At 36.8% G+C, this 23,039-nt stretch overlaps 1 protein-coding gene and 1 long non-coding RNA gene across 2 annotated transcripts in view; both read right to left on the bottom strand.

The window, feature by feature from the left end:
• Positions 1-23,039, bottom strand: part of LOC123876427 (ubiquitin-like protein 3) — a 191,144-nt gene that overhangs the window by 150,889 nt on the left and 17,216 nt on the right. The window lies entirely within an intron of this gene.
• On the bottom strand, positions 683-23,012 carry LOC123876437. The gene is made up of 3 exons (XR_006798358.1): positions 22,889-23,012; positions 10,020-10,023; positions 683-693 (listed from the first exon to the last, which is right to left on the bottom strand). It is a non-coding gene; the product is annotated as an uncharacterized LOC123876437 (long non-coding RNA).

Here is a 23,039-nt window from a genome sequence, read left to right as displayed (position 1 = left end):
CTCGAGAACTCGCTCGAGTAGGCGGATCCCACAAGAAACTTCTGAGGTTCTGTTACCCTCTTACAATTAAATTAAGTGCGAAAGTAAACATCTAAGTATCCGCTGAATATGGTAATTTGTAGAAGAGGACAATATTTGTGTTATATTATATAACACACACTAACACACATACACACACTCACACACACACACACACACACACACACACACACACACACACACGCACATTATTAAAATGTTGAAAACTTGAAACGGTGATGATGGTAGACGGTTTGTTATTCAAATACAAGGTCTCAAAACCCAATCAGTGAACGAATTCGACGCGACAAGGGAATTACGTGATCGCGAAAGTCGCATCAATATTCATGAGCGGACATGTCAATGAATAGTCTATGAATCTCGAACGTGTTGTCGGCGATACCTCGTCTCACTTTCCATCCGCGTGTCACTAATTCTTTACGAAATCCAAATTTGGTTGCGTCGGCGTCGTTTCAAATTGGTTTGATAATGATTCTCTATGTTAGAATTTAAAAGACATTGTTATTTATATGGATAATGTAGTATCATTTGTATTTTGTATTCTTGCTTGCAATATTTATAAAATCTGAATTTCGTCGTGTTGGTTAGTCGTGTTATGGTTTAGGTGGTGTGTGTAATATTAAATGGGGGGGAGGGGGAGATCTAATGTAGGTACTTGAAGAAAAATGTAGTCTTCAAAACAGGGCCATCTCTATGTTAATTTATACCATGATGTTCGGTAGTTTTGAGAGTGTGACTGGTCTCAGTGAATTTGAGCCTATGTGTATGCTACTGTTTTATATTAACCGACCTCATCCAAGCTTTTCATCAGATGAGTGTAGAATGTAGATGTATGCTCATTCACTACTCATTACACAGAGTAAAAAAACCAACACAAACTATAGACTTGCAAATGAGCCTTGACCTCAAAAGGCTTTCATTACGAACAATCCCCCTCCCAAGCTCGTTACACTAGTATGCTAATTTTCCATGTCCCCCCTCGACGGGTGCCTGACCATCAATTAAAACCGGTCAAGTGCGAGTCGGGTCCCGCTTTTTTAGGGTTCCTTACATACTAAATTATGAACAACATATTTTGGGGTGTATGAAATAATAATTCATTTCAGAGCTTCAGTTTTTTTTAAATGGACCACGTCACAAAATGGCCTAAAACTGACAACTATTACGGCCCCCAATAACTTTCTTTTAAGATAAATAGTAATATATATTCGTACTCTTCTTAATGTGCTCTAGACAATGACCCCACATCCCAGGGTAAGAACCAAAAATATTTTACTCGGCTCCTTTTCCATGCATGGAAGGAAGCTCCTTGTAAAATATAATTTGACTGAATTTCTAATTCAATATACTGTTTTGAGTCAACGTTCTACAACAATACCAAAATTTCAGGTTTGTAACTAATTTCTCTAAGAGCTATATACCTGTGACACGCGGACAGACAGACAGCAGAGTTACATTAACAGGGCCCCGTTTTTACCCTTTGGGGTTGAACCCTAAAAACCCAGGTGTCGGCCGTTTCAAAACAAAATCCCTTTAACTAAGCGATTTAAATTGAGAAACGCGCAAACTTTGCAGGATTACATCATAAAACGTGCATCAAAGGCCCGATAAAAGAACAATTTGAACGGCAAAACTCTAAAGAAAATATTTAAAGCATCTTAAATTGTACAAATCAAAAGACTTGGACATAAACTAGCCCAGCCGGGCGATCCATTCCCCCGCTGTCAAATGAAAGCAGTACAAGTGTAAATTAAAAATTTATAACACCCCCGACGATCCAAAGTATCTGAGTTTTCCAAAACATCATTTTCAAATAAATAATTATATATTTAGGCAACGTCCATCTTGATAGCTTGACATTTGTCTATTGACATAATATTATGAACCTAACGGTTATCTAACCTTCTTTTCTACAAGAAAACTAGAAAAGAGCTGATAACTCTTAAACGGCTGAACCAATTTTTTTAGATTATAGCTAAGAACACTCTCGATCAAGCCACCTTTCAAACAAAAAAAACTAAATTAAAATCGGTTCATTCGTTTAGGCGCTACGATGCCACAGACACAGATACACAGACACACAGATACACACGTCAAACTTATAACACCCCTCTTTTTGGGTCGGGGGTTAAAAATAGATATTCAGGCCAAGCCGGCGACATTTAAGATCCAAAACAAATTGACCCGAATTCCCAATATCATAAATATTAAATCACTGGCCTAATTTCGACCAGCCTATTATCGGAAGGCCGCATTTCGCGCATAATTTTCTGGGCTAAAGCGGCTTTTACGGAAATTGAGATTTTTTTATTTATATACCAAAATACTTACGTAAAACGATAGCAAAATTGTTGAATACGAAATAAGCTTTTCATTTCTGACGAATCGACGAGCAAAAATCACGTTGCTTTATCGATAACAGGTTTATATGTGCTTGACTATGATCACGTGATTAAGCTTGATGGTAATTAAAGGATGACCAATGACGCAGACTGAAGATTAAAGTGTTAAACTGTTACATCAAACCAGTTTAGGCATCGATTCCACTGCCAATGAAAGAGTTCCGACTTCACTTTAAAAAAACCATTCAAAGACAAATATGATGATCAACTAATTTTGTGTATGTAGAGATACAAACCAGCAAAGATAAATTAAAAGTAAACGTGGAAAGCAGTACTCTGAACTCTAGACGTGACGTGACAGTGGGATCGATGCGATGTAAATAGATAAAATGTTAACAAAACAAATAACCCGTTCCTGAACACAAAAAAACGGTCAAGTGCGAGTCGGACTCGCATAGGAAGGGTTCGGAAATCCGAACCATCGTACAGGAAATCTCAAACCAGTATAATAAAGCAAGTTAATGTCGTACAGCGCAATCTTGATGTAAAATAATTAACTATTACGGGAACACAATCTTTTTTTTTGTGATGGTACTAGAAATTCACGATTTTTGGATTTTTCCTTACTTGTGCTATAAGGACCTACCCTACGTGCCAAATTTCATGATTCTAGGTCAACGGGAAGTACCCTATATGTTTCTTGATCGACACGAAAGACAGACAGGCAACGAATTACTGTTCAGTACTGAGTGAATATACAAATCACTAACGTCACTGGCAGTAAGAGATAGGTACAGTGGCTTAGAGGCCAGAGCGTTGGGCGCGAACCCAGAAGACGCAGGTTCGAATCCTGCCGGTTTCGCAATTTTTGATATGTATTAAAAATTATTAGGCAACGAAGTGATCCCATAGGGTTCCTTTTTTCCTTTTGAGGTACGGAACCCTAAAAAAATATCAAAGAAAAACAAAAAGTCGAAATCCTCACGGCCCATCCATCACGCAATTAGCTGCGACTTATGTGGAGAAGCCTCCATGATCTGTCAATGTCGACTGCGCTCCGAGAGGTCGGGATTGATCATGAAATTATTATCAGCTCGGCTACGGGGTTTGGCACGCATTCGACTGACACTATTGTTCGACGCATTGCTTCTTTGCTTTATCTCGATTTTGATTCATGATACTTTGTTGGTGCTTCTTAATTTTGATGTTATTTCTTTTCGTGGAAGCAAATTTCTGTGACTTCATTAACAGGGCTCTCTCCGTCACTCGCTTCATACAATCGTAGTTCCAATTTCATTTGAATATTAAGCAACAAAAGTCCATGAAATTTTGCAGACATATTCTATTGTCAATGACAGTTTAACACCTCTCTGGGAGATGTTAAACTGCAATGGAAATTCGGAAATACACCGTTAGAAAGTCCGCGATTACGTTACGTGTAGCGCAAAAAATTGCCAGCCGAAGTGAAACATAAGAGCGTCTCGGCTCGGGCCTATATTATTGTCGTCGACAAACCAATCATTTTGCCGGACCGGTGGCTTCGGGGTCTATGTTTTATTTAACGCGTCACATAACGAGCTTGTTTCGCAACAGTTTTACAGCGCTTTCATTTCTGGTAGGTAATTTGGTCATTTAAAAATCATAAAGCTGTAACGCGACCATTATATGGATGTGTGGATATTGTTTACCAACAAACATAATGATATATTAGCGACCACCTTCACTCACTGTTTAATTAGTTCTGAGTTATGTTTGTCATGTTAGTTATTAAAAAAATATAAACCTTAACCTTTGAGCCTTTTACGTTTAGAATAATAACTACACTAAATATATTTTTGAACGGCAAGTGCATGAACTAATGCATAGAATAATTAATAATTTTTACATGATGACATAATATTTTAAGGAGGTAAGATGTGATGTTGGGTTCAATGCACGCCATACTTGGCAGGATAAAGGATGTCATTTTACCTAATCTTAAAGAGGGCTCTCTCCGTCACTCGTTTCATACAAGAATATGTCTGCAAAATGTCATGGACTTTGGTTGCTTAATATTCAAATGAAATTGGAACTACGATTGTATGAAACGAGTGACAGAGAGAGCCCTGTTAAAACCAATGGAAATAATATTTATCACACTCTAACAAAATAAACATTATTATAATTAAAAAAATCTGTAGTGATACTTTGGTTTTTGTATCATGTATTTTTATTCTTTGTAATTGTAATATTGTATTAAAAAGATATTAAAATTAATAAATTACTAAATATATAAATAATAATACATTCTGAAAATATTGTATCCAATATAATTTCAATTCAAAAGATCTTGCTACTTGGTAGCTATGCTTTCAAACTCTGCCCCTGTAGCGATGCAGGCGACGTGACTTGCGTTCAGCGGTAATTTTTCATCGGGAACCACTCAGGGTGTAATCGAGTGGAAAATGCACGAGTATCGACTTGCATTGGTAATCCACTTAATTTGCGCGACGAGAACCGCTATAATTCTATCACGCTGCATGGATTACAAGTGTAAATTAAAAATTTATAACACCCCCGAGAAGTGAAGGTTACAGTAACTAGAAAATAGCTGATAACTTTCAAACGGCTGAACCGATTTTCTTGGATTATAGCTAAGAACACTCTCGATCAAGCCACCTTTCAAACAAAAAAAAAGTAATCCCACCAAAAACATTTCATGTAAAATGTTGCCAAGACTCACAAGTTCATAATGCTTTCACTGTTAAAAAGTTATGAGATCTCTAGTAGAGCCAAGCCCCTAGCTGAGCTTAGAATTGCGCTGCCCATGGGACCTATCCCAAGTCCAAAGTATATAGCTCTTAAATGCTCTTGAGTATATCACATTTATAACAATAAAGAACAAATAACTCTACTTACAAGCTCTGATTTTACAAACCCTAAATCTTGGTTAAAAAAGGACGGCTTGGCCGTTTAATGTTCGTGGTACTTTTATCTGATATGACATTTAAGCCCGGAATAGCTTGTGCGACAATCATGAAGAATAATATAAATTAGTAATTGTCGAACAAACTATTCCTTATGACCTTAATATTATAATATGTTATGACATGTAATAGTTTCACGAACATTAAACGGCCAAGCCGTACTTTTTTAACCAAGATTTAGGGTTTGTAAAATCAGAGCTTGTAAGTAGAGTTATTTGTTCTTTATTGTTATAAATGTGATATACTCAAGAGCATTTAAGAGCTATATACTTTGGACTTGGGATAGGTCCCATGGGCAGCGCAATTCTAAGCTCAGCTAGGGGCTTGGCTCTACTAGAGATCTCATAACTTTTTAACAGTGAAAGCATTATGAACTTGTGAGTCTTGGCAACATTTTACATGAAATGTTTTTGGTGGGATTTCATTTCTTTTTGGCAGGTGCCCTAGATTTTTTTTTTGGATCTATTTTTTGTAGGTACCTACATCATTTTTATGGCCCGCTCTCTATCGTTACCTCTTTTTTTAAAAGCTTTTATTCCACTTGCAATGTATGTAACTATGTTTGTTTGGGTGGAATCTTGCAACTCAATTTTAAAGCAGATATATCAAATTTCAGTCTTTTAGGACTTCAGGAAACACATTTTTTAAATGTACAGACTGGGAAAAGTTTATTTTCCTGTTGTTTGAATGAAATCCCTAGCCTACATACCAAATTTCAGTCTTCTAGGACTTAGGGAAGTACTTTAGAACTTTTGACTAGAGGGGTTTTGAATGGCAATAAATCTGAAACCATAACAGGTAGAGAATTGATACTTGGTACGTTTGATAAGTCTGTCAAGGACATATTATCCTGAAAATATCAGCATTCTAGCGATAGACTTTACAAATAATTTGCTTCCCCCATACGTGGGAGTGGAGGGGGAAAATTTTGAATTTCTTAATTTTCCTGTAGTTTGTATGCAATTTCTAGTGTACACACCAAATTTCAGTCTTCTAGGACTTCGGGAAGTACCCTAGAATTACAGACTAGAAGTTTTGACTGTCAATAAATCTGAAACTATAAAAGCTAGACAATTGATACTCAATGCGTTTAATAAATCTGCCAAGGACATCTTATCCTGAAAATATCAGCATTCTAGCGACAGAATTTACAGATTTGCTTCACCCATAAGAGGCGTAGAGGGGGGGCATTTCCAATTTCTTAATTTTCCTGTACTTTGTTGTCAATTTCTAGTCTACATACCAAATTTCAGCCTTCTAGGACTTCGGGAAGTACCTTAGAGGTTTTGAGTAGAGGTTTTGATGATCATCAGTGAGGGACGAAATGGGCGTATTTTAGGTATCAATAAATCTGTAACCATAAAAGCTAGATATGTGATACTTGGTATATTTGGTAAATTTGCTGAGGACACCTTATATTGAAAATTTCAGCTTTCTAACGTTATCCAGACCGAAGTTATGGCGGGTCGAAAATACGGCGAAACACTTCGAGAAAAAGGTACGTAGCGCCCCGGCCGCCGTTTGGCTCGTCTTGGCGGGGGCACTGCCGTGCCCCCTGAATTAAAATCGGTTCATTAGTTTAGGAGCTACGATGCCACAGAGAGAAACACAGATACACACGTCAAACTTATAACACCCCTCTTTTTGGGTCGGGGGTTAAAAATATAAATAAAAACGAAACTTTCAGCTTAGCTGCATTAGCTTTAATGAATCATCATCATCACCACCCATCACTCGCCCACTACTGAACACAATTCTCTCAAAATGAGATGAGTTTAGTTAGGCTCTTGTCTACCATGTGTTTTAGCAGATTTTACGTCTTTTTGAGTATACCTACTCAAGCTAGCATTATGAAAACTCGCAATACGTGTGCGAGTCCGACTCGCACTTGACCGGTTTTTTGTGTTCAGGAACGGGTTACTGTTTTGTTAACGAAATTCCCAAATTGGCCTACTCGTATATGAAATAGTTTTTTTTTTAAATGTATGTCACATTAGCGAATTAGAAATTTTCCTGTAGAGCTAGCTAGATATGAGTTTTGAAAAAAAAAAAAGAATAATAGAACTGATTTACAATCCAAACGGTCTAGTTCATTCAAAACATTGAATTTCAGGTTTTTTTTCTGAATGAAGCAGAGAGCGGCAGCGCGGGAGACAATAGAAAGCTATTACTTACGCCAACACGCCGTGATGACACAGACGTGGGCGGCGGTCTGTGCCAGCGATTTACGGCCCCGCACACATGGGGGCATGGAACCGTTCAAATTACACCACGTCACATACTACGGAATTTAACAAACTACTCCGCCTGGATAGAGGTAAACTTAGGAAGGTTGTGGGACTCATAACAGGGCATAGCCCACTAAACAAACACCTTTTCGTTACAGGTGTTACCGAAAGTCCTCTGTGTAGAGCCTGCGTGGAGGTCGATGAAACACCGACGCACGTGCTGCTAGAGTGCACGGGCGTGGCAGAACAACGAGAGCGCCGTATGGGATCCCCAACCTCACGTCATGAAGCCCTCGGCAACCTGGGCTGTCTACTCGGCTTCTGGAGCGAGCTTGGATGGCTGGAGTGAAGACTTCGGCGGGGAGGGGCAACGCACGCACAACAGACGGAAACGTTTAAGTGCGGAAACCAGCCCACAGAGAAGAAAGAAAGAATACTACGGAATTCTTTTGAACATGTTGAAAATCAAACGAGTCGCAAACATCCATACATCCATCCATACACACAAACTTTCGCGTTTATGATATTAGTAGGATCCTGGACTACTATTGCCCTACGGCGTCGATCCACAGCCAAAGATCTGGTGTACTAATTTAAGGATTCCGCGTTCACAGTCACATTATGAATCTAGAACTTCACCGCTTGAACTTTACCACACAAAATATACGTATAGTTAACCTCAACGATTTATATATCAGCAACGAATGGATGCATATTTTTTTTTTTTAAAGAATATAAGCCATGTTAAATGACTAATATTCCCCTTTCCTCTCCAACTAAGCGTCAGGCTTGTGCTAGGAGTAGGTACGACAATTATAGTGCAACGGGCGGGGTTTGAACCATCGACCTTTCGGTTTTCAGTCCACTCCTTTACCGATTTTGTCATTGATAGATAAGTTTCGACAACGGAACGGGAAACTCTGACAAAAACTTTAGACCTTTGGCGGTGGTATCGAAGCCTTGTATTTTTACTGATAAACACATAACGACTCTCGTGCGTTGTGCAGTCGGGTAAATATTATATCAGTCAGGATTCATGATAAAACTCCCTTAGGCCGTAGAAGAAATGTTCGGGACCACTAATTTAATAATATATGTTTGTAATAAAGTTACGTAATATAAGAAGAATTTCTATGTACATACATATCGTAATATACGACTGTTTCTAATGGAGAATGATGTAAGCGGTTGTATCTTGGGGATGACCTAAAAACGTGAGGGGGAGGGTTCAAGTTAATCAATTATTTCCTTGCCCTAACAGATTTGCGAACTCTGAATTAGATTAAATGTATGAAGTGGAAACATTACTCGGTTTCAATTAATGTTTTCCAATTTGGGTGGATACATTTTCATGATTAGTCTTTGTTTAATTCGATTTAAAATTCTTAAAAAAATAAACATAGTAAAGTAGATAAGCTCAGCCCCTCAGCGTGTGATGGAGAGTTATGCTTTGAGTTTCTCTTTATATGATCAAATTAGAAATGTGAAGATCTATAGGAGAACCAGAGTAACCGAAATAGCCCATCGGATTACGAAGCTGAAGGACAATGATCATAGTTAGATAACTTAAAATTTAAAAAACCCCCGACACAAAAATCTCTATAAAAGTGAAAATTAAAAAATAGTAACACCTCCGACTACTGAAGGTTACAGAAACTAGAAAAGAGCTGATAACTTTTAAACGGCTGAACCGATTTTCTTGTATTATAGCTAAGAACACTCTCGATCAAGCCACCTTTCAAACAAAAAATAAAATAAAAGACCTAAATTAAAATTGGTTCATTCGTTTAGGAGCTACGATGCCACAGACAGATACACAGATACACACGTCAAACTTATAACGCCCCTCTTTTTGGATCGGGGGCTAAAAACTAATAGACGTTGGGGTCCCAAGGTGCTACAATGGCGACCTCACACAGGAAAACGCAGCGTCAGAAGACCCCCACTAGATGGACAAACATCAGAGTCGCAGGGAGCCGCTGAATTCAGGCGGCGCAGGACTGTGGCGTGTGTAAGTCCTGATACGTGACCCATGTCCAGCAGTGAACGCCTATCGGCTAACGATGAACGCAGATTTGATAGAGAGACGGTAATGGTGCAGTAGGTTAAACTACAATACAACTACAGTTTACGTAATATGTAATTTACTTTACAAACACAAATAGGTACGCAATAGGTATATAATTTGAATAGAACGGAAAGAGATGAGGCTTAGCTAACGGTTAATCTGTCACCGGGTCAACGGCCAACGGACGACCTCAGGCAATTACCACTACCAAGATACGTACGCAATTTGTCGCTCTAGTAAATGTGCAACGGTACCTATTGTTTGTTTGCTATTGCGACTGACTTACATCCGTTTTCAATATTCAATCTGCAAACTGTAGATAAACTAGGTAGGTCTGTAGGTAACTTAGTAAAATTGTGACTTGTCAAAAAAACACCATACTTTTGACAAATAACAGTGTTGTTAAGAGTAACTTATCCCCAGATTACAGATAGATAAATTAATATCGAAACCGGACGTTATTTTACCTGTACTTATGGCGGCTAGCTTCATATTTCTTTGCAAACATTTACGCTAAATATAATAAGTTTCTAATCTAAAATAATAACTGACTGACTAACTGAACTACCAACGCACAGCTCAAACTACTGGATGGATTACGCTAAAACTTTGCATGCAGATAGCTATTTATGACATAGAAATCTGCTGAGAAAGGCTTTTTGTAAATTCAACGTCTAATGGGGTAAAATAAGGGTTTGAAATTTGTGTAGTAGACGCGGACGAAGTCACAGGCATAAGCTAATATATTGTAAGTAGTTTAACACCTAGTCGTGGCTCTATTCGGACTGTAACTTCCATCCTTTACTTACGGATATGAGTATGTAGATATTCAGTTTATCAGCTTGATGCCTTGATATATACCTGAAATTAAAAGAAAGAAAAATATTAAGTAAAAACTACGAAATTAAGTAGAGAATTAATAAAAATTTCACTATCCTCCGACTACATCAACGGGAAACACCTTTGATTAACGCGTTAATGGCCGTTAACCGTAGGTGTAGCCTCGACCTAAGGCGATAAGTTTCACAACGGCATTCACATTGCCGTTTGGCGTTACACGATTTTTACCCCAATCCAATTGGCATTAGACGTTAACCGTTCAAATGTGGCTACTCAGTTTCACGCGTTGATTATTCATTTATCGGGGGAATTATCGCGATACCTAATTATGGCGTTGACGTTAACCTTAATATGGTTCGGGTAGTCTTGTTACTTAATTAAGAATTTTGTATTCGATCCAGTTAAGATCTAGCGATCATCTCATATTTTAATTATTCTAGGAGGTACTAGGTAGAGTGAGATAGATACCATAGGTCCATAACGGCAGCTACAATTACGCAACTAATATCAATTGCCGCTTCTAATTTTACAACTCGGCCGGCCATACGATCCGAGTTAGTGATCATTAAGATCTTGGCTATTTGTAGCTCGGTTTTGCTGCATCCTGCAATTAATGACTTCGAAATTACATTAAAGCTGTTAAATTTTTATTACAGCTACTCGTACATTCATTGCGTACATAGCTGTTTCCATTGTAAGCAGATTAGCTTTTGGTCTAAATAGCAATATGAAAGTTAGATTAGATAATTTACTAAGTTTCATACATGCTTCTTCTAAGTAGAAACTGTTTTTTAACCCCCGACCTAAGAGGGGTGTTATGACGTGTGTATCTGTCTGTGGCATCGTAGCTCCAAAACTAATGAACTGATTGTAATTTAGTCGTTTTTTTGTTTGAAAGGTGGCTTGATCGAGAGTGTTCTTAGCTATAATCCAAGAAAATCCGTTTAGCCGTTTGAAAGTTTTCAACTCTTTTCTAGTTACTGTAACCTTCACTTATCGGGGGTGTTATAAATTTTTTATTTACACTTGTAGAACTGGTGGTATTGTGACTAGTTTCGAAAGTGCTTATAAAATAGATTCTATAGGTATACCTATACATAATCTGTGTAAATGTGTTCCCAACTTGACAACAAACAAAACTAAAATTCTAAAACTTAGTTGCAAGATTGACATATATACTGACATCATCACTGTGTCATGATCAATCCATCATCAGCCCACTACTGAGCACAGGTCTCATCTCTCAAAGAAAAGGGTTTAGGCCATAGTGCGTTTATTTGCCATTAGGTAGTACAGATTGACAGACTTCACACACCTTTGAGAACATTATGGAGAACTGTCATGAGTTCAGGTTTCCAGACGATGTTTTCCTTCACCGTTAAAGCAAGTGACATTTAATTGCTTAAAAAAGCAAGCAATTACATATTATTTAAAACGGCAAGTTAAACAAAAGCTTGTAATAAAAATTACTAACTAAAGCTAACCAAAACTGTGTAAAAATCCCATTGTTTCTTATTTACGTATGAGATTTTTCATGGCTTCCCTGGCCATTTTTAAAGCATACCTACATACGTTCATAAACCTGTCAGGTAAGTTCAACTCTTTAAAAAACTAACGCAACCATAAAAGTAAAGTAAAATAATGTTACAAACATGAAACCTGTTCTGAACAAGTGGACCGGTTTTAGGAAAGGGCTTTTCGCTCCAAGCAACGCAGAAACTTAAATCCCATTTATACGGCCGGAAGATTTGTCTGACCAAGTTGCTATGTCAGGTGGGAGAAATCATTATTCGAGGTTTGAAAGAATCTTTGCCTTTTTGGGCGCGCTTCCTAGAAATATTGAATTTTACATGTAGGTCCTTAATAATGTTGACCAGCTCTCGATAAGAAAGGTTTCTCAAAAATTCTTATACAATACATACATCGGAGAGGTAACAAACAAATAACGATCATCATGATCGTCATCGTTAACGCCAATTTGTTACAAGAGGACAACCTGACAAACAAACACACTTTCACATCACATCACACTAATATTATAAAGGAGAAAGTTTGTATGTGTGTGTGTGTGTGTGTGTGTGTATGTTTGTTACTCTTTCACGCAAAAACTACTGGACGGATTGGGCTGAAATTTAGAATGGAGATAGATTATACCCTGGATTAGCACATAGGCTACTTTTTATCCCAGAAAATCAAAGAGTTCCCACGGGAATTTTAAAAAACCCACATCCACGCGAACGAAGTCGCGGGCATCAGCTAGTTTATAATATTAATAAGTAGTAGGAATAGGATTCATTGGATATAGCTTCTATTCCTAGGTTGAAAATGTGTCTAGTATTAGAATCATCTCTATCTTTGTACTAAATACAAATTAGAACTTCATGCTTGCAAGGCGATTAAACGCACCGCTGCGTCAGACTCAGAGGTCGTTCAAATTGTTTGATTCGCCTCCATTGTTTCTGTTCTAATCACTGGAGTTTCCGCCAAAGGCCGTATGTTTTTACCGAAACGTTCCGTTCATTTTACGTCGACCAGATCATTAAATATGCATAACGGTGTAATGCTTTCATTATGCCCGTTTAACTTTCCACGTTCCAGTTCAGAGGTAGGTGGATAATGCTAATAATTATATGTCATGACATTTGTGGTTTACTTTAACGTTAGAATGTATATTGAGGATATTGCAGTTTGTTGCATGGTACTTCTTCTGTACAATTGACTTGTCATGATAAACCTCCTCATATATACCCACTATGTTCATATACGTTCGCCTCAACCGATGGACACCCAACACTGGAGTCCATTGAAGGTACTCGTATTTCCAAAATACGTGTTCTGGAGTCCATTGAACGGATTTTCACAATCCATGGCCTGTGATGTGTTTCCTTTCATTGTATTTCTCTCTGCATTGTATTTCTTATTGCTGAGGGTCATGACCTCTTTCCATTGATCACAATGGTAGGAGTATTCTCGTGATAATCATGTCTACCGTTTATGTTAAAAAAAGGTTCTTTTGAAAAATTAAAGGGGTTTCCTTAATTCTTTAATAATGCCATCTTTCATTAAGAAACTGTCTTTGATATTACAGGTAACATACCTGTAAATATACATTAAAAACTATTAATAATAGTCAACGAAGTTCAATTAGCAAATGATCTAAAGAACCAACCGTAATAATTAAATAGTCCATTTGAGACAGGTACACATCTTGTAAGACAACAAGTTAGCAACTATGTGATGAAATATAGTTAAGTAGATGTCAAAAGTTATGCAACGATGATAACAAAGCGCGCACCTCATCACAACGCTGCGAAATTGCATGCTTTCTCAGACGAACAATAGTACGCGTGTGATCGTCGTCAATTAACTAGTGTGTGAGAGTTTATCTTATGTAAACAAAAGAGTAATCTTACAGTGTAAATTATAATTTATGTTCACGACAAAAGGACGTAATAAACATGTTATAGTAATTGATGTAAGACATAACTGTCATTTTTTTAATTTATTTTGGCGTAATTTAGGGCACATTACTTAGGCCCCTATTTCTTTTCATTTATATCAATGCCAAAATAATTATTGGTTTAGTTTTATTATTCGAATACCTAATTCCTTAGGAGCAAGACAAGTACCTGGATAGTAATAATAACTTGGAAACACGTATTATAATTTATAACCACCTTGTATAATTTAAAAAAAAATACAATTTTATAGGCACATCAGCTTTTATTGAAGTGTAGGTAACCATGAGAAATTAAGTAATTAACTGGATAAGTATGTGCAAATAATTATCTCACAATATTACTAAAATCGATGGAAACAAAACGTTCAGTAAGAACATATAAGTTTGTACTGATAAACTTTTCATAAGAAAGTGAGGAGAAAATCGGCTCTTTCATATTTAAAGTGGTTTTGTTCCGAAAATAGAAACGGCTGTGTCGGAGATTATTCAAGCCGACAATATGGCACTTGTACGAGTAGGTACAATAGGTAGGTACGTGTTGGGGTAAGATATATTGTGTGAGTCGTTTCCGTGAGTTATTTAAGTAGGTTACCTTAATCTAGGGCGGTGGAGATTTAAATCATGCCATACGCCTCCCCATTAACACAGTTTTCTGGTTAGAAAACTTAGGATTTATTATAACGTTCGGTCGTAACTTGTATTCATGAATAAGGACCTCTTACTTCGTATTTTTCAGGTATTTGACAACCTTTGACAACTAACTCACAGCTTTGACAACCAACTTTACCTACAATTGAAATAATGTTGGCAAAAAGACGAAGTTATAAGTAAAGTTAGCAGGAGACCTATCAGCTTTTATACAACAAGTTTTACTAAACGTCCAGTCTGTCTGTTCGTAAGAAATATAGTGTTCGGTCGACCTGAACCAATATACAATCTGCGGCATTTCCGACGCGTTCGCTGTTGACGCTGGATGTTTACAAATCTTAACGCTCACCATTAACTCCCGACTCTAAGGGCAAAACAATAAACTATAACCGAATTGAAGAACTGAAAACAACCGAGACGCCCGACAAACGACGAGGGAAGCTCTCGATATAACAAACATTCGGGTAAAGCAAGATACTGTGGCATTCTTATGTGGCGGATGCTTGTGGGTTCATACTTTCTTTGGTGTTGTACTAGCTGACCCCCTTCGGCTTCGCTCGTATGGAATTTTTAACTCCCGACCCAAAAAGAGGGGTGTTATAAGTTTGACGTGTGTATTTATGTGTCTGTGTATCTGTCTGTGGCATCGTAGCCCCTAAACTGTACTCCTAAAATGAACCGATTTAAATTTAGTTTTTTTTTGGTTGAAAGGTGGCTTAATCGAGAGTGTTCTAAGCTATAATCCAAGAAAATCGGTTCAGCCGTTTGAAAGTTGTCAGTTCTTTTCTAGTTATTGTAACCTTGTCGGGGGTGTTATAAATTTTTAATTTACACATGTGTATAAAAGATGTTATAGATAATGTCCTGCCGAAAAGTATGAATCAACCGAAATAATGTTGCCTCGGGTCTAAGCACGAGTAGCTTTTTTTTCATAACTCTATGAACCAACTAATAATGCAACTTCCAGCTAAAATTCCAACAATGCCCGCTTACTTTACTATAATATTCAAGAAATAACATCACTATGTTGCATCACAGAGATGTTTCGTTTCTTGCAGATCAAAGAAAACTAAAGCTACCTACACAGACGTAAGTAGTGTGTAAACAATTCTTTATTGAAAAAACGCCTGATTCCAGAACTAAAATTTGGCAGATTATATTTTTGAATCTGATCCCAAGAGTCTCTTTTCAGAGTATGGTCTGATTTTTAATTGTGTTTGAATTTTAAATTAAGTATAAAATGTTTCGTATTCGCTTTCTATGAGCATTGTTATTTAGAATCTTTATATCACAAGCGAATGTCTGCAGGGCAAGGACCTTATGAAAGGATAATATTACCTACATTGTTTAGCGTTATTCACTTGGTATTCAATAGTCATCTCGTTGGAAACTGTTTCTTTATTAAGTCTAAGTAGCTCAGTCTGGGGCAATTCTCATATTACTTAAACTACTGAATGCAGAGTGAATATAAAACTGCTGCTTAATTTATTTGATACAGACATGAAACGGTCAACGACACTTACATATTCGATTCACAGTAACACATAAGTACTTTAATAATTCAATTGAAATAATTGTAAACTGAATTCCAGACAGCTACTCTGTTAGATTCAGACATTAACTGTTCCTAAACATAGCACTCCTGCAAAATATTTAAGTGCTAGTTAAATAAACAAAAAAATGTTTAGTACAAGTGCTTTATTTAAATATTTAATCAAATATGTAAAACTATAATGTACTCCCTTCGTTCTTTTTAGTTTGAACTATAAAATAGTCATATCTAGAGCTAACACTGATAGTTTTATGTAATAATAATTAAAAAAAAAAAAACACTCATTACACTCGCAAAGTTAAAAAAAAGTGAGAAGTAAAGGGACTTAGGGAGTGTCAGAATTAAGACAAGTAATGAGTGACACATGTGTGAAGTTAACTACACATAAGCGACGGGTAAAAATAAACTACTTTCTAAATTAATCTTTGTTCGTTGAGATCGTGTTCGTATAAATTCGTCTTACTATTTTCAACACCTGTTGTGACCATTGATTTAGTATTAAGAATAAGTGGATTTTAAATAAAATGCATGGTCACTGCTGCTACAAAAAAGTATATTTTTTTAATTATACAGAAGTTATCCCATGACTACAATCTCGCCTGCTGGTAAGTGATAATGCACTCATGGTAGCGGGCTAACCTAAAAGTCGTGAGTTTAAGCTAGTAGTTAATTAAATTAATAATACAAACTGCAAATAGCATTCCATTCATCATCAACATTATCGAAACATGTTCCCTATTATAGTATACAAATACATATTATTATATATTGTATAGGTAATATTAGAAAAAACACCATAAATAGACGCCCCTAGAAGTTTTATCGTTCATAACCCCACATGCAGACTCTCCCGGCTTCAGATGGATCACGTTCACAGGGGGAATGGCTTTTCCTACAACTTTTTCATCTTTTTACTTAGGAAGAACATCGGTCTTGAACGCTTTCATCTACATAATTGTTTTTTTTTTATCAATCAATCAATTCATTTATTAAACCTAGCTGCTTTGAAATCAATTGTATAGTGTCGTTAATGTTTTCAACGTTTTTGACAATCATATTTTTTTCGTAAAACTAGCTTATGCCCGCGATTTTGTCCGCGAAAGCCTGTTTTACACCTTTAGGGATTGAATTTTCAAAAATTAAGTCCAGTAGTTTAACCTGTGCGTTGATAAATCAGTCAGTCAGCTTTTGCTTCTCATACATACAGATTCCTTGCCTTTAGATCAAAAATATCAATTGATAGAGTACGTTAAGGAAGAGGGGTGGGGAGCATGAGTTTTTTTAAACTTTCCCGATACCACAGTAATTGATGCGGCATATGTCAACAATATCAGTAAAAAACAACACTGAACAAGCAGATAACAGTAATAATAATAGATAACGAAACATAACAATTAAAATTGTAATCAAACATGACAGAAGCAATACATAAATAAACAATCTAAATTAACATTGAACACTTTTAAGCCGGTTCTACACTCGCACGTGAAGTCGCGCCGTGAATGTATGCCGCGATCCACGCTTGAACTGTGTCCCTCCACACTAGCAAATCTTCACAGTCTTGTTCGTGACATTGACGATGCGTTCACGTTCGCGCCGCAAACCCTTTGTCGCGGACCAAAAACCGACACTGATCGGTGAAAGGCGTCAAGCGCGAACGCGAAGGCGTGAACAACATCTACGCTAGTGTTTCGCAGTTGTCGCGGGCTTTCGCGGCCGTTCGCGCCGCGAGTGTAGAGCCGACTTAAGAATTATAATTTGAAACGAAGCACATTAAGAGACAAGTGTAAATTAAAAATTTATAACACCCCCGACGATCCAAAGTATCAGAGTTTTCCAAAACATCATTTTCAAATAAATAATTATGTATCTAGACAACGTCCATCTTGACAGCTTGACATTTGTCAATTGACATAATATTATGAACCTAACGGTTATGTAACCTTCTTTTCTACAAGAAAACTAGAAAAGAGCTGATAACTCTTAAACGGCTGCACCAATTTTTTTGGATTATAGCTAAGAACACTTTCGATCAAGCCACCTTTCAAACAAAAAAAACTAAATTAAAATCGGTTCATTCGTTTAGGCGCTACGATGCCACAGACAGATACACAGATACACACGTCAAACTTATAACACCCCTCTTTTTGGGTCGGGGGTTAAAAAGCGATGCAGGACAGATGTATAAGATTTACAATGGCCGTATGCGAGATGTCGTAGAGATTTGTAACTCTACCCGACACGACGAGGCGACAAAATAGGAGTAGGTAGGACGACTGAAAAGCTGTTATAGTAACCGCCTAATTCTCAGAATGCTGTTAAATTGCCGCTATCCTGAAATAGTTTAAAAGCTTTTGTGTTTTCGGCTCTTCCGTATTTTAGGTGCAAGCGTTATTTTCCTATGTATTTGCGATAGCATGTGTTTTGTAAAGCCACCAATAAATTGCAACTGTACTAGTCCGTATTATTTTTGGTCTTACGTAATTCCTATTTTTTGCAAAATAATAAAATCTTCCTAACGACTTTCGATTACGTTTGCACATGGCTTATACTTACGTAAATATATATAAATTTAATTACCTTTTCCTAGCCGTGGATTTATCTTTTTTTAACCCCCGACCCAAAAAGAGGGGTGTTATAAGTTTGACGTGTGTATCTGTGTGTCTGTGTATCTGTGTATCTGTGTATCTGTCTGTGGCATCGTAGCTCCTAAAGTAATGAACCGATTTTAATTTAGTTTTTTTTGTTTGAAAGGTGGCTTGATCGAGAGTGTTCTTAGTTATAATCCAAGAAAATTGGTTCAGCCGTTTGAAAGTTATCAGCTCTTTTCTAGTTACTGTAACCTTCACTTGTCGGGGGTGTTATAAATTTTTAATTTACTCTGGACTTGTAAAGAACGCGGTTATAATTTCTAAAATCGTTTCATGTAGGGAAAGAACATACATAATTATGAAAGATCTCAAGATTTAAGACGTAGCGGTAACCCGTAGCGTTTTGGCTGTAGGTATGTTCATCTTATGATTAAAAATAATATTATTTCATCAGTCATTCCGTACCCGAAGGACAACGGGACCGTATACTAAGTCTCCGTCCATCTGTCTATCTGCCTGTCATCGAGCTGTATCTCATGAACCATAAGAGGTAGAATTGGAAATTTCAGTGTGTATTGCAGCTGTAAGAAATAAAATTTTCAAAATGGCCACCATGTAAATTAAAAAGTAGAAATAACCTTGAACGATGGTATGGAACCCTTCGTGTGCGAGTCCAACTCGCACTTGACCGGTTTATTTATATCAACAGATAAAAGGTTCTTTGAACTCAGCAAGCGCATCACCCGTAAGATTAGGTGAACGTGAATCAGCTCAAATCAGAACATTAACATAATCCCGGGTAAAATCAGACTCCCCTCGATGGCTCCCTCTCTCGTCCCGACCTCAGCTTCTTAATTAACTTTTTCTGCATTCTCTACATGCACACTACTGTATTTAATAGCTTTGTTTAGCACTTACTTGGGTAGTAAAATAATAAGATTACTTTTGACGAGGCAAAACTGAATTAAGAAGTAAGTATACAAGTGTTAATTAAAAATTTATAACACCCCCGACAAGTGAAGGTTACAGTAACTAGAAAAGAGCTGATAACTTTCAAACGACTGAACCGATTTTCTTGGATTATAACTAAGAACAGTCTCGATCAAGCCACCTTTCAAACAAAAAAACTAATTAAAATCGGTTCATTCGTTTAGGCGCTGCGATGCCACAGACAGATACACAGACACACACGTCAAACTTATAACACCCCTCATTTTGGGTCGGGGGTTAAAAACAAAGGATTTTTATTTATCGAACAAAACAATTCTACCATTTCCAGCGCATTATTCATCTAACTTGTGCTTATAGCAAGCGTCACTTTCAATTTAAGTTTAACGGAGTGAACGTCCGCCACAAAGGCAGATAATTTCGTTCGAATCTCAAAGGAATCTTGATATCCAACTGGCTTAGCAAACCACGGACTCCTCGCAAACGATTTTCGAAATCAATTCACCACCACCAACAACTTAGGTAGTTACCTACTTCGATAGATGGCATAGGTAGTTGACAAGACTAATTTTTTGTCTATGTTTTTTTAGATTTCTGTTCAATTTATTTAAAAAGCAAATAATATTACGGTACAAAATAACACTTTATCACTAGCTCATATTACTTTTCTGTACAATTTTCACACCGAACCTGTCGAAGAGTCACTATATTTCCATATGCAATGAATTAAGTAAACCTACATACTTGAATAAAAATATTGAGATTTGATTTGATGTTTGATTTATATTTGGGTATTGTTGAGAAATATCCTTTGAATCTTCAAAGACAAAATTCAAATACGAACCCCTTTTTGTGAGAAAACAAACTTGTAATTTAAAACAAGCCGTACACGTAACAAAGGTTCGTATCAGCGCGCCTCCAGGCTAAAACCCCTGAAAGAATAGAGGCACCTGATTTAATGCCCCCTGCCGGCGATAACGGGAAACTGGCTCCTACCAGCCCATAAAACTACCCGCATTTTATCGTCGATCGCTATCGGCCCATCTCGACCGTAGTCTTACGCCGTCAGCGGTGCACGCCGGACGCGAATTATGTAGCCATTACGCCCGAGGGACGATATACTGCGGATCTGATAAAATTCCACTAACCCATTGTTCAATTCAATTTGCAGTGGCTTGCATTTTTATTGGTAGGTATATTCCAGTTGGTTGAAAGCAATGTTATCAGTGCATATTCCAATATCGGACGTTACTAAATTACTAAGCAAAACTGTTATACGTAATAGGTATAATATTTAAGTTCCTAGTCATTCAATGCTTTAGTATACCAACGAAATAATTCAAGCAATCAACTTATGCTTCCCATTAATGGTTATTAAGTCCCGTTTGTTCTTACTTCAGATTTTAAATTATTTTTTATGATAGATGATTAATTAACTCTTCCTAAAAAACTTTTAGCGAATTCGCAACTTCCTCGAAAACATAGCGAGAAACGCGTCATAAATCTATTTTCGTAAAGGAAATCTTTCATTTTATAAAATAGGCGTATGCCCTTGGCGGAGTTTTAAATATATATTCCTTTATAAATACGGTAGAAGACTACTGGATATCCGCGACTTCGTCCGCGTGGATTTAGGTTTTTAAAAATCTCGTGGGAACAATTTGATTTTTCGGTATAAAAAGTAGCCTATGTTACTCTCTGTCCAATGCCAAATATCAAGTCAATCAGTTGCCTCGTTAGGGCGTGCATGAAGGACAAACAAACACACTTTCGCAATAATAATATTAGTATGATCTGATGATCTCTACATTCAATATTTGCCACAGAATTAAAAGGATCTTGCGACAATTAAATCGAACTTATGGAAGTTGCTACCTTTCCATTCCGTTCACTTATGGACAAAAATATCTAACGTCGAAGATAAAAGATCTTATTGTAAAACTAGTAAGTCCATTTTAGGTCAATGATAAAAATAGACAGTGACACAGGCAAAAAACACGAAGGCGATATAAATAAAATTACGTAAGACCTCATAAGGCACGAGACGGTCTAGTTATAAAGGATTACTGTGCCTGCACTTGAAAATGCACCCTTGCCAACTTCAAAACCATAGAGATATTAACCTTACGGTTAAAGAAATAGAGATGGGATTTAAAGAAAAGTTATCAATAAGACGGAAAGAAGGCACACATTGAAAAAAAGGGGGCGCGAAACCCCTTGGTATGGCTGGGGATTATTGGTATATCTCTTTACAAAGCGTTAGGTTTCCTGATAAGCCGCCATAATCTTTACGACTCTTATTATGTGTTTCGTTAATGGCATGTCGAATTTGTTCTATTTGATCAAGCAATCTATTTGACGATCAGCTTGATAAGCTTTATAGATTATCAGTGTAAGGTCTCACTGAAATCCAGATTAGATTATTACCATTTCATTAAAAAAATATTTGATTACTTATAATTAAATACTTACTAGCTTTTTTCTACTTCTGGGTAAAGTAAGTGATTTTAGCCTGTATGGAATGCAAGTCCAAGTCAAGGAATTCTGTCGTTGACTGCATCGTCACTACGGGAAGACTAAACAGAAAATCTTTTCCTGCTTTCCAGCGTTTTGTTGGAATATTTTGCCAGGAATAATTAACATGCAACATTAACAAAACGTGTTTGCGGCTTAACCCCAACTGTGTGGCCAAATTAGCGACTTTATGCCATGTAGCATGTTGGCACGGCGCTACGACACGACAGGGATAGAACATTTTTAATGAACTTTGGAGAAAACAACGAAGGTTCACACGGTACACGAAGGTTCCGTAGATGGTATAAGATATATTTCTGTGGCACTAAATAAACAATTTTCCTTTCTTTTCTATATTTGAACACTTTAATGTGGAACACTGCAAGTTAATGAGGGATAGTGACATCTACGAGTATATGTGATTTAGTAATTATGTTTGTAAACACATTTTAATATTTTTGTGTGATGTAACCACAAATTCACGGTTTTCAGATTTTTTTTTCTTTACTTGTGTTATAAAACCTACCTATCTGCCAAATTTCATGATTCCAGGTCAACGGGAAGTAGTCTATAGGGGTTTCTCAACAGACAGATAGATAGAAAACGAAGTAATCCTATAAAGGTTCTTTTTCCTTTTGAGGTGTGGAGCCCTAAAAATAACTTGAACATTATAACTTAAACATTGAAATAACTTAAACATAATTTTGAAGTTATTAATGTTGAATGAATTGTAATAATAATAATTAGAATATTATAATTTATAATGGTATGACAAGATTGTATTCATGACTATGTTATTGTATTATTGCATACCGAAAGGTAGAATTTGGAGCACCTAACAAT

Source organism: Maniola jurtina, chromosome 21, assembly GCF_905333055.1.
Source record: "Maniola jurtina chromosome 21, ilManJurt1.1, whole genome shotgun sequence".
Taxonomy (NCBI): domain Eukaryota; kingdom Metazoa; phylum Arthropoda; class Insecta; order Lepidoptera; family Nymphalidae; genus Maniola; species Maniola jurtina.
The sequence above is the reverse complement of the archived record's forward strand: the minus strand, read 5'-3'. Positions and strand labels throughout refer to the sequence as shown.